The sequence below is a fragment of the Pseudophryne corroboree genome, chromosome 11 (genome assembly GCF_028390025.1).
Source record: "Pseudophryne corroboree isolate aPseCor3 chromosome 11, aPseCor3.hap2, whole genome shotgun sequence".
NCBI lineage: Eukaryota > Metazoa > Chordata > Amphibia > Anura > Myobatrachidae > Pseudophryne > Pseudophryne corroboree.
This window is the reverse complement of record NC_086454.1, coordinates 166,714,208-166,727,316: the sequence shown is the minus strand read 5'-3', so window position 1 is coordinate 166,727,316 and position 13,109 is coordinate 166,714,208. Positions and strand designations below refer to the sequence as shown.

At 32.9% G+C, this 13,109-nt stretch overlaps 8 non-coding genes across 8 annotated transcripts; all 8 read left to right on the top strand.

The window, feature by feature from the left end:
• The first annotated feature begins 657 nt into the window (after positions 1-657).
• Positions 658-731, top strand: TRNAI-AAU (transfer RNA isoleucine (anticodon AAU)). The gene has a single exon. It is a non-coding gene; the product is annotated as a tRNA-Ile (tRNA).
• A 1,587-nt stretch (positions 732-2,318) lies between these two features.
• On the top strand, positions 2,319-2,392 carry TRNAI-AAU (transfer RNA isoleucine (anticodon AAU)). The gene has a single exon. It is a non-coding gene; the product is annotated as a tRNA-Ile (tRNA).
• Positions 2,393-3,982: 1,590 nt separating this feature from the next.
• TRNAI-AAU (transfer RNA isoleucine (anticodon AAU)) lies at positions 3,983-4,056 on the top strand. Its single transcript has one exon. It is a non-coding gene; the product is annotated as a tRNA-Ile (tRNA).
• A 1,587-nt stretch (positions 4,057-5,643) lies between these two features.
• Positions 5,644-5,717, top strand: TRNAI-AAU (transfer RNA isoleucine (anticodon AAU)). The gene has a single exon. It is a non-coding gene; the product is annotated as a tRNA-Ile (tRNA).
• Positions 5,718-7,307: 1,590 nt separating this feature from the next.
• Positions 7,308-7,381, top strand: TRNAI-AAU (transfer RNA isoleucine (anticodon AAU)). Its single transcript has one exon. It is a non-coding gene; the product is annotated as a tRNA-Ile (tRNA).
• Positions 7,382-8,968: 1,587 nt separating this feature from the next.
• On the top strand, positions 8,969-9,042 carry TRNAI-AAU (transfer RNA isoleucine (anticodon AAU)). Its single transcript has one exon. It is a non-coding gene; the product is annotated as a tRNA-Ile (tRNA).
• Positions 9,043-10,631: 1,589 nt separating this feature from the next.
• TRNAI-AAU (transfer RNA isoleucine (anticodon AAU)) lies at positions 10,632-10,705 on the top strand. Its single transcript has one exon. It is a non-coding gene; the product is annotated as a tRNA-Ile (tRNA).
• Positions 10,706-12,293: 1,588 nt separating this feature from the next.
• TRNAI-AAU (transfer RNA isoleucine (anticodon AAU)) lies at positions 12,294-12,367 on the top strand. The gene has a single exon. It is a non-coding gene; the product is annotated as a tRNA-Ile (tRNA).
• The last annotated feature ends 742 nt before the right edge of the window (positions 12,368-13,109 follow it).

Genomic DNA, 13,109 nt, shown 5'->3' with positions numbered 1-13,109 from the left:
AAATTGTTTCAAGCTTTATAACAGAGGACTGCCTTTTTTATAGACCAAGGATGAAAGTCTCTTGTGAGTTAAGTCTGATAATGACATCACAATTTGTAAATTAAGCTATAGTATGATTACAGAGTGTAGACTGAATAAAAAGTGCTTTCCTATGGATTGAAGTTTGTATTTTCTTAAGCTTTGCATTCCAAAATGGGCTAGCATTCTTTATTTCCAATGGGCACATTAAGCTACTTCCCCAATATATATTTTTTTGTGTTAAAAGTTATTCATACACAACTTGGTAAAACATACTAAATTTAATACATAATGGATTACATCCTGGGATTATCTTTTTCAACAATCTGTAAATTTACAATTACAAATTGTGTATTAGATTTTTTAGATTGATTTTGCTTAGATTTGCATATACTCCTTGTCGAAATTGTCTATTTTTATACTATTACTAGATGCCTTAATCTTTGTTATTATCCTATCTAATATTTATTTTTATTTTGTAATGTGGAAAGAAACTGGAGCATTTTTATGATACCCATGCTTCAAGTGACTCTATGGCTTAAGCTTTTTTTTTTGAAAATGAAATGCTATAAAAACAAAATATGATCTGTGCTTTGAGGTACATTTGCCAGTTTTGTGTTTGCTTGCAGTAATTTCTGTGGCCGGTTAGCTCAGTTGGTTAGAGCGTGGTGCTAATACCGCCAAGGTCACGGGTTCGATCCCCGTATGGGCCATTTGCTTTTCTTGATGGACAAGAATGGAATAAGCTCATCGGTGGAGTGCATGAACACTTGAAAACATCATAGACACATATATCACAAAATCTCTTCAAATACATATCAGAAGCCAGTGGGAGTGTCATCCTTTGGCTGATGAAGATTTTTCTCTACATGGCTCAATGACTTTTGTCTCAAATCAAGCAATATGGCATAACTAAGATATGCAAGGGCAAATTAATCAGTTATTATATTGCTGCTCAAACATAGAGGGCACTAGGTGTTACTAGAAGAAGAAGATATGTGCTCCTCTCTCATTAGTGCACACTGAAGTAAAAAAAAAATGGAGAATTTCTAAAGACCAGAGCACAAGTAATGGATCTCTGCATTCTTATTGCATCTTTTCTTATTTCCAAATATTTGACATACTTCTGATTTGATAAGTTTAAAAATGAGTTTAAACAAAGGACACCACTGAAGATGATGGAATTTATATGAATTTTAAATGAAGATTTGCAATACTCATACATTGAATGAAAATGGAGCTTTGAACAAAAGGAAAATAAACAATGTTAGCTCTCACGAGATATGAACTCAGATTACTAGATTCAAAGTCCAGGGTGCTAACAATTACACCATGGAACCCTCAACTGAGCAATGGCATCCACTGAAGTGCGCTCATCTTTTAAATGCAAAGAAAAGAAATTCAATACTTTATATATATTATTTCAAGTTTCTAATAAGCTCAGGGATGCAATAGGTATTATGTAGAATATTTGTCCAAACCCAATGATAATATATAAAAAGTAACCTATTTTTTAAAGGAGAAGATAGATACTAGAAACCTAAATGCCTAGGACCAATTTCAGTTGGAGCATCTCCCCTTATGTTATCCTAGCATTGAATTGACAGTTTTTCTGTATTTCCATATTTGCATATCAGCCACTTACAATTGTTTCAAGCTTTATAACAGAGGACTGCCTTTTTTATAGACCAAGGATGAAAGTCTCTTGTGAGTTAAGTCTGATAATGACATCACAATTTGTAAATTAAGCTATAGTATGATTACAGAGTGTAGACTGAATAAAAAGTGCTTTCCTATGGATTGAAGTTTGTATTTTCTTAAGCTTTGCATTCCAAAATGGGCTAGCATTCTTTATTTCCAATGGGCACATTAAGCTACTTCCCCAATATATATTTTTTTGTGTTAAAAGTTATTCATACACAACTTTGTAAAACATACTAAATTTAATACATAATGGATTACATCCTGGGATTATCTTTTTCAACAATCTGTAAATTTACAATTAAAAATTGTGTATTAGATTTTTTAGATTGATTTTGCTTAGATTTGCATATACTCCTTGTCTAAATTGTCTATTTTTATACTATTAGTAGATGCCTTAATCTTTGTTATTATCCTATCTAATATTTATTTTTATTTTGTAATGTGGAAAGAAACTGGAGCATTTTTATGATACCCATGCTTCAAGTGACTCTATGGCTTAAGCTTTTTTTTTAAAAATGAAATGCTATAAAAACAAAATATGATCTGTGCTTTGAGGTACATTTGCCAGTTTTGTGTCTGCTGGCCGTAATATCTGTGGCCTGTTAGCTCAGTTGGTTAGAGCGTGGTGCTAATAACGCCAAGGTCACGGGTTCGATCCCCGTATGGGCCTTTTGCTTTTCTTGATGGACAAGAATGGAATAAGCTCATCGGTGGAGTGCATGAATACTTGAAAACATCATAGACACATATATCACAAAATCTCTTCAAATACATATCAGAAGCCAGTGGGAGTGTCATCCTTTGGCTGATGAAGATTTTTCTCTACATGGCTCAGTGACTTTTGTCTCAAATCAAGCAATATGGCATAACTAAGATATGCAAGGGCAAATTAATCAGTTATTATATTGCTGCTCAAACATAGAGGGCACTAGGTGTTACTAGAAGAAGAAGAAGATATGTGCTCCCCTCTCATTAGTGCACACTGAAGTAAAAAAAAATGGAGAATTTCTAAAGACCAGAGCACAAGTAATGGATCTCTGCATTCTTATTGCATCTTTTCTTATTTCCAAATATTTGACATACTTCTGATTTGATAAGTTTAAAAATGAGTTTAAACAAAGGACACCACTGAAGATGATGGAATTTATATGAATTTTAAATGAAGATTTGCAATACTCATTCATTGAATGAAAATGGAGCTTTGAACAAAAGGAAAATAAACAATGTTAGCTCCCACGAGATATGAACTCAGATGACTAGATTCAAAGTCCAGGGTGCTAACAATTACACCATGGAACCCTCACCTGAGCAATGGCATCTACTGAAGTGCGCTCATCTTTTAAATGCAAAGAAAAGAAATTCAATACTTTATATATATTATTTCAAGTTTCTAATAAGCTCAGGGATGCAATAGGTATTATGTAGAATATTTGTCCAAACCCAATGATAATATATAAAAAGTAACCTATTTTTTAAAGGAGAAGATAGATACTAGAAACCTAAATGCCTAGGACCAATTTCAGTTGGAGCATCACCCCTTATGTTATCCTAGCATTGAATTGACAGTTTTTCTGTATTTCCATATTTGCATATCAGCCACTTAAAATTGTTTCAAGCTTTATAACAGAGGACTGCCTTTTTTATAGACCAAGGATGAAAGTCTCTTGTGAGTTAAGTCTGATAATGACATCACAATTTGTAAATTAAGCTATAGTATGATTACAGAGTGTAGACTGAATAAAAAGTGCTTTCCTATGGATTGAAGTTTGTATTTTCTTAAGCTTTGCATTCCAAAATGGGCTAGCATTCTTTATTTCCAATGGGCACATTAAGCTACTTCCCCAATATATATTTTTTTGTGTTAAAAGTTATTCATACACAACTTGGTAAAACATACTAAATTTAATACATAATGGATTACATCCTGGGATTATCTTTTTCAACAATCTGTAAATTTACAATTAAAAATTGTGTATTAGATTTTTTAGATTGATTTTGCTTAGATTTGCATATACTCCTTGTCGAAATTGTCTATTTTTATACTATTACTAGATGCCTTAATCTTTGTTATTATCCTATCTAATATTTATTTTTATTTTGTAATGTGGAAAGAAACTGGAGCATTTTTATGATACCCATGCTTCAAGTGACTCTATGGCTTAAGCTTTTTTTTTTGAAAATGAAATGCTATAAAAACAAAATATGATCTGTGCTTTGAGGTACATTTGCCAGTTTTGTGTTTGCTTGCAGTAATTTCTGTGGCCGGTTAGCTCAGTTGGTTAGAGCGTGGTGCTAATACCGCCAAGGTCACGGGTTCGATCCCCGTATGGGCCATTTGCTTTTCTTGATGGACAAGAATGGAATAAGCTCATCGGTGGAGTGCATGAACACTTGAAAACATCATAGACACATATATCACAAAATCTCTTCAAATACATATCAGAAGCCAGTGGGAGTGTCATCCTTTGGCTGATGAAGATTTTTCTCTACATGGCTCAATGACTTTTGTCTCAAATCAAGCAATATGGCATAACTAAGATATGCAAGGGCAAATTAATCAGTTATTATATTGCTGCTCAAACATAGAGGGCACTAGGTGTTACTAGAAGAAGAAGATATGTGCTCCTCTCTCATTAGTGCACACTGAAGTAAAAAAAAAATGGAGAATTTCTAAAGACCAGAGCACAAGTAATGGATCTCTGCATTCTTATTGCATCTTTTCTTATTTCCAAATATTTGACATACTTCTGATTTGATAAGTTTAAAAATGAGTTTAAACAAAGGACACCACTGAAGATGATGGAATTTATATGAATTTTAAATGAAGATTTGCAATACTCATACATTGAATGAAAATGGAGCTTTGAACAAAAGGAAAATAAACAATGTTAGCTCTCACGAGATATGAACTCAGATTACTAGATTCAAAGTCCAGGGTGCTAACAATTACACCATGGAACCCTCAACTGAGCAATGGCATCCACTGAAGTGCGCTCATCTTTTAAATGCAAAGAAAAGAAATTCAATACTTTATATATATTATTTCAAGTTTCTAATAAGCTCAGGGATGCAATAGGTATTATGTAGAATATTTGTCCAAACCCAATGATAATATATAAAAAGTAACCTATTTTTTAAAGGAGAAGATAGATACTAGAAACCTAAATGCCTAGGACCAATTTCAGTTGGAGCATCTCCCCTTATGTTATCCTAGCATTGAATTGACAGTTTTTCTGTATTTCCATATTTGCATATCAGCCACTTACAATTGTTTCAAGCTTTATAACAGAGGACTGCCTTTTTTATAGACCAAGGATGAAAGTCTCTTGTGAGTTAAGTCTGATAATGACATCACAATTTGTAAATTAAGCTATAGTATGATTACAGAGTGTAGACTGAATAAAAAGTGCTTTCCTATGGATTGAAGTTTGTATTTTCTTAAGCTTTGCATTCCAAAATGGGCTAGCATTCTTTATTTCCAATGGGCACATTAAGCTACTTCCCCAATATATATTTTTTTGTGTTAAAAGTTATTCATACACAACTTTGTAAAACATACTAAATTTAATACATAATGGATTACATCCTGGGATTATCTTTTTCAACAATCTGTAAATTTACAATTAAAAATTGTGTATTAGATTTTTTAGATTGATTTTGCTTAGATTTGCATATACTCCTTGTCTAAATTGTCTATTTTTATACTATTAGTAGATGCCTTAATCTTTGTTATTATCCTATCTAATATTTATTTTTATTTTGTAATGTGGAAAGAAACTGGAGCATTTTTATGATACCCATGCTTCAAGTGACTCTATGGCTTAAGCTTTTTTTTTAAAAATGAAATGCTATAAAAACAAAATATGATCTGTGCTTTGAGGTACATTTGCCAGTTTTGTGTCTGCTGGCCGTAATATCTGTGGCCTGTTAGCTCAGTTGGTTAGAGCGTGGTGCTAATAACGCCAAGGTCACGGGTTCGATCCCCGTATGGGCCTTTTGCTTTTCTTGATGGACAAGAATGGAATAAGCTCATCGGTGGAGTGCATGAATACTTGAAAACATCATAGACACATATATCACAAAATCTCTTCAAATACATATCAGAAGCCAGTGGGAGTGTCATCCTTTGGCTGATGAAGATTTTTCTCTACATGGCTCAGTGACTTTTGTCTCAAATCAAGCAATATGGCATAACTAAGATATGCAAGGGCAAATTAATCAGTTATTATATTGCTGCTCAAACATAGAGGGCACTAGGTGTTACTAGAAGAAGAAGAAGATATGTGCTCCCCTCTCATTAGTGCACACTGAAGTAAAAAAAAATGGAGAATTTCTAAAGACCAGAGCACAAGTAATGGATCTCTGCATTCTTACTGCATCTTTTCTTATTTCCAAATATTTGACATACTTCTGATTTGATAAGTTTAAAAATGAGTTTAAACAAAGGACACCACTGAAGATGATGGAATTTAAATGAATTTTAAATGAAGATTTGCAATACTCATACATTGAATGAAAATGGAGCTTTGAACAAAAGGAAAATAAACAATGTTAGCTCCCACGAGATATGAACTCAGATTACTAGATTCAAAGTCCAGGGTGCTAACAATTACACCATGGAACCCTCACCTGAGCAATGGCATCTACTGAAGTGCGCTCATCTTTTAAATGCAAAGAAAAGAAATTCAATACTTTATATATATTATTTCAAGTTTCTAATAAGCTCAGGGATGCAATAGGTATTATGTAGTATATTTGTCCAAACCCAATGATAATATATAAAAAGTAACCTATTTTTTAAAGGAGAAGATAGATACTAGAAACCTAAATGCCTAGGACCAATTTCAGTTGGAGCATCACCCCTTATGTTATCCTAGCATTGAATTGACAGTTTTTCTGTATTTCCATATTTGCATATCAGCCACTTACAATTGTTTCAAGCTTTATAACAGAGGACTGCCTTTTTTATAGACCAAGGATGAAAGTCTCTTGTGAGTTAAGTCTGATAATGACATCACAATTTGTAAATTAAGCTATAGTATGATTACAGAGTGTAGACTGAACAAAAAGTGCTTTCCTATGGATTGAAGTTTGTATTTTCTTAAGCTTTGCATTCCAAAATGGGCTAGCATTCTTTATTTCCAATGGGCACATTAAGCTACTTCCCCAATATATATTTTTTTGTGTTAAAAGTTATTCATACACAACTTGGTAAAACATACTAAATTTAATACATAATGGATTACATCCTGGGATTATCTTTTTCAACAATCTGTAAATTTACAATTAAAAATTGTGTATTAGATTTTTTAGATTGATTTTGCTTAGATTTGCATATACTCCTTGTCTAAATTGTCTATTTTTATACTATTACTAGATGCCTTAATCTTTGTTATTATCCTATCTAATATTTATTTTTATTTTGTAATGTGGAAAGAAACTGGAGCATTTTTATGATACCCATGCTTCAAGTGACTCTATGGCTTAAGCTTTTTTTTTTGAAAATGAAATGCTATAAAAACAAAATATGATCTGTGCTTTGAGGTACATTTGCCAGTTTTGTGTTTGCTTGCAGTAATTTCTGTGGCCGGTTAGCTCAGTTGGTTAGAGCGTGGTGCTAATAACGCCAAGGTCACGGGTTCGATCCCCGTATGGGCCATTTGCTTTTCTTGATGGACAAGAATGGAATAAGCTCATCGGTGGAGTGCATGAACACTTGAAAACATCATAGACACATATATCACAAAATCTCTTCAAATACATATCAGAAGCCAGTGGGAGTGTCATCCTTTGGCTGATGAAGATTTTTCTCTACATGGCTCAATGACTTTTGTCTCAAATCAAGCAATATGGCATAACTAAGATATGCAAGGGCAAATTAATCAGTTATTATATTGCTGCTCAAACATAGAGGGCACTAGGTGTTACTAGAAGAAGAAGATATGTGCTCCTCTCTCATTAGTGCACACTGAAGTAAAAAAAAAATGGAGAATTTCTAAAGACCAGAGCACAAGTAATGGATCTCTGCATTCTTATTGCATCTTTTCTTATTTCCAAATATTTGACATACTTCTGATTTGATAAGTTTAAAAATGAGTTTAAACAAAGGACACCACTGAAGATGATGGAATTTATATGAATTTTAAATGAAGATTTGCAATACTCATACATTGAATGAAAATGGAGCTTTGAACAAAAGGAAAATAAACAATGTTAGCTCTCACGAGATATGAACTCAGATTACTAGATTCAAAGTCCAGGGTGCTAACAATTACACCATGGAACCCTCAACTGAGCAATGGCATCCACTGAAGTGCGCTCATCTTTTAAATGCAAAGAAAAGAAATTCAATACTTTATATATATTATTTCAAGTTTCTAATAAGCTCAGGGATGCAATAGGTATTATGTAGAATATTTGTCCAAACCCAATGATAATATATGAAAAGTAACCTATTTTTTAAAGGAGAAGATAGATACTAGAAACCTAAATGCCTAGGACCAATTTCAGTTGGAGCATCTCCCCTTATGTTATCCTAGCATTGAATTGACAGTTTTTCTGTATTTCCATATTTGCATATCAGCCACTTACAATTGTTTCAAGCTTTATAACAGAGGACTGCCTTTTTTATAGACCAAGGATGAAAGTCTCTTGTGAGTTAAGTCTGATAATGACATCACAATTTGTAAATTAAGCTATAGTATGATTACAGAGTGTAGACTGAATAAAAAGTGCTTTCCTATGGATTGAAGTTTGTATTTTCTTAAGCTTTGCATTCCAAAATGGGCTAGCATTCTTTATTTCCAATGGGCACATTAAGCTACTTCCCCAATATATATTTTTTTGTGTTAAAAGTTATTCATACACAACTTTGTAAAACATACTAAATTTAATACATAATGGATTACATCCTGGGATTATCTTTTTCAACAATCTGTAAATTTACAATTAAAAATTGTGTATTAGATTTTTTAGATTGATTTTGCTTAGATTTGCATATACTCCTTGTCTAAATTGTCTATTTTTATACTATTAGTAGATGCCTTAATCTTTGTTATTATCCTATCTAATATTTATTTTTATTTTGTAATGTGGAAAGAAACTGGAGCATTTTTATGATACCCATGCTTCAAGTGACTCTATGGCTTAAGCTTTTTTTTTTAAAATGAAATGCTATAAAAACAAAATATGATCTGTGCTTTGAGGTACATTTGCCAGTTTTGTGTCTGCTGGCCGTAATATCTGTGGCCTGTTAGCTCAGTTGGTTAGAGCGTGGTGCTAATAACGCCAAGGTCACGGGTTCGATCCCCGTATGGGCCTTTTGCTTTTCTTGATGGACAAGAATGGAATAAGCTCATCGGTGGAGTGCATGAATACTTGAAAACATCATAGACACATATATCACAAAATCTCTTCAAATACATATCAGAAGCCAGTGGGAGTGTCATCCTTTGGCTGATGAAGATTTTTCTCTACATGGCTCAGTGACTTTTGTCTCAAATCAAGCAATATGGCATAACTAAGATATGCAAGGGCAAATTAATCAGTTATTATATTGCTGCTCAAACATAGAGGGCACTAGGTGTTACTAGAAGAAGAAGAAGATATGTGCTCCCCTCTCATTAGTGCACACTGAAGTAAAAAAAAATGGAGAATTTCTAAAGACCAGAGCACAAGTAATGGATCTCTGCATTCTTATTGCATCTTTTCTTATTTCCAAATATTTGACATACTTCTGATTTGATAAGTTTAAAAATGAGTTTAAACAAAGGACACCACTGAAGATGATGGAATTTAAATGAATTTTAAATGAAGATTTGCAATACTCATACATTGAATGAAAATGGAGCTTTGAACAAAAGGAAAATAAACAATGTTAGCTCCCACGAGATATGAACTCAGATTACTAGATTCAAAGTCCAGGGTGCTAACAATTACACCATGGAACCCTCACCTGAGCAATGGCATCTACTGAAGTGCGCTCATCTTTTAAATGCAAAGAAAAGAAATTCAATACTTTATATATATTATTTCAAGTTTCTAATAAGCTCAGGGATGCAATAGGTATTATGTAGTATATTTGTCCAAACCCAATGATAATATATAAAAAGTAACCTATTTTTTAAAGGAGAAGATAGATACTAGAAACCTAAATGCCTAGGACCAATTTCAGTTGGAGCATCACCCCTTATGTTATCCTAGCATTGAATTGACAGTTTTTCTGTATTTCCATATTTGCATATCAGCCACTTACAATTGTTTCAAGCTTTATAACAGAGGACTGCCTTTTTTATAGACCAAGGATGAAAGTCTCTTGTGAGTTAAGTCTGATAATGACATCACAATTTGTAAATTAAGCTATAGTATGATTACAGAGTGTAGACTGAACAAAAAGTGCTTTCCTATGGATTGAAGTTTGTATTTTCTTAAGCTTTGCATTCCAAAATGGGCTAGCATTCTTTATTTCCAATGGGCACATTAAGCTACTTCCCCAATATATATTTTTTTGTGTTAAAAGTTATTCATACACAACTTGGTAAAACATACTAAATTTAATACATAATGGATTACATCCTGGGATTATCTTTTTCAACAATCTGTAAATTTACAATTAAAAATTGTGTATTAGATTTTTTAGATTGATTTTGCTTAGATTTGCATATACTCCTTGTCTAAATTGTCTATTTTTATACTATTAGTAGATGCCTTAATCTTTGTTATTATCCTATCTAATATTTATTTTTATTTTGTAATGTGGAAAGAAACTGGAGCATTTTTATGATACCCATGCTTCGAGTGACTCTATGGCTTAAGCTTTTTTTTGAAAAATGAAATGCTATAAAAACAAAATATGATCTGTGCTTTGAGGTACATTTGCCAGTTTTGTGTTTGCTTGCAATAGTATCTGTGGCCAGTTAGCTCAGTTGGTTAGAGCGTGGTGCTAATAACGCCAAGGTCACGGGTTCGATCCCCGTATGGGCCATTTGCTTTTCTTGATGGACAAGAATGGAATAAGCTCATCGGTGGAGTGCATGAATACTTGAAAACATCATAGACACATATATCACAAAATCTCTTCAAATACATATCAGAAGCCAGTGGGAGTGTCATCCTTTGGCTGATGAAGATTTTTCTCTACATGGCTCAGTGACTTTTGTCTCAAATCAAGCAATATGGCATAACTAAGATATGCAAGGGCAAATTAATCAGTTATTATATTGCTGTTCAAACATAGAGGGCACTAGGTGTTAATAGAAGAAGAAGAAGATATGTGCTCCCCTCTCATTAGTGCACACTGAAGTAAAAAAAATGGAGAATTTCTAAAGACCAGAGCACAAGTAATGAATCTCTGCATTCTTATTGCATATTTTCTTATTTCCAAATATTTGACATACTTCTGATTTGATAAGTTTAAAAATGAGTTTAAACAAAGGACACCACTGAAGATGATGGAATTTATATGAATTTTAAATGAAGATTTGCAATACTCATTCATTGAATGAAAATGGAGCTTTGAACAAAAGGAAAATAAACAATGTTAGCTCCCACGAGATATGAACTCAGATGACTAGATTCAAAGTCCAGGGTGCTAACAATTACACCATGGAACCCTCACCTGAGCAATGGCATCTACTGAAGTGCGCTCATCTTTTAAATGCAAAGAAAAGAAATTCAATACTTTATATATATTATTTCAAGTTTCTAATAAGCTCAGGGATGCAATAGGTATTATGTAGAATATTTGTCCAAACCCAATGATAATATATAAAAAGTAACCTATTTTTTAAAGGAGAAGATAGATACTAGAAACCTAAATGCCTAGGACCAATTTCAGTTGGAGCATCACCCCTTATGTTATCCTAGCATTGAATTGACAGTTTTTCTGTATTTCCATATTTGCATATCAGCCACTTACAATTGTTTCAAGCTTTATAACAGAGGACTGCCTTTTTTATAGACCAAGGATGAAAGTCTCTTGTGAGTTAAGTCTGATAATGACATCACAATTTGTAAATTAAGCTATAGTATGATTACAGAGTGTAGACTGAACAAAAAGTGCTTTCCTATGGATTGAAGTTTGTATTTTCTTAAGCTTTGCATTCCAAAATGGGCTAGCATTCTTTATTTCCAATGGGCACATTAAGCTACTTCCCCAATATATATTTTTTTGTGTTAAAAGTTATTCATACACAACTTGGTAAAACATACTAAATTTAATACATAATGGATTACATCCTGGGATTATCTTTTTCAACAATCTGTAAATTTACAATTAAAAATTGTGTATTAGATTTTTTAGATTGATTTTGCTTAGATTTGCATATACTCCTTGTCTAAATTGTCTATTTTTATACTATTAGTAGATGCCTTAATCTTTGTTATTATCCTATCTAATATTTATTTTTATTTTGTAATGTGGAAAGAAACTGGAGCATTTTTATGATACCCATGCTTCAAGTGACTCTATGGCTTAAGCTTTTTTTTTTAAAATGAAATGCTATAAAAACAAAATATGATCTGTGCTTTGAGGTACATTTGCCAGTTTTGTGTCTGCTGGCCGTAATATCTGTGGCCTGTTAGCTCAGTTGGTTAGAGCGTGGTGCTAATAACGCCAAGGTCACGGGTTCGATCCCCGTATGGGCCTTTTGCTTTTCTTGATGGACAAGAATGGAATAAGCTCATAGGTGGAGTGCATGAATACTTGAAAACATCATAGACACATATATCACAAAATCTCTTCAAATACATATCAGAAGCCAGTGGGAGTGTCATCCTTTGGCTGATGAAGATTTTTCTCTACATGGCTCAGTGACTTTTGTCTCAAATCAAGCAATATGGCATAACTAAGATATGCAAGGGCAAATTAATCAGTTATTATATTGCTGCTCAAACATAGAGGGCACTAGGTGTTACTAGAAGAAGAAGAAGATATGTGCTCCCCTCTCATTAGTGCACACTGAAATAAAAAAAATGGAGAATTTCTAAAGACCAGAGCACAAGTAATGGATCTCTGCATTCTTATTGCATCTTTTCTTATTTCCAAATATTTGACATACTTCAGATTTGATAAGTTTAAAAATGAGTTTAAACAAAGGACACCACTGAAGATGATGGAATTTATATGAATTTTAAATGAAGATTTGCAATACTCATACATTGAATGAAAATGGAGCTTTGAACAAAAGGAAAATAAACAATGTTAGCTCTCACGAGATATGAACTCAGATTACTAGATTCAAAGTCCAGGGTGCTAACAATTACACCATGGAACCCTCACCTGAGCAATGGCATCCACTGAAGTGCGCTCATCTTTTAAATGCAAAGAAAAGAAATTCAATACTTTATATATATTATTTCAAGTTTCTAATAAGCTCAGGGATGCAATA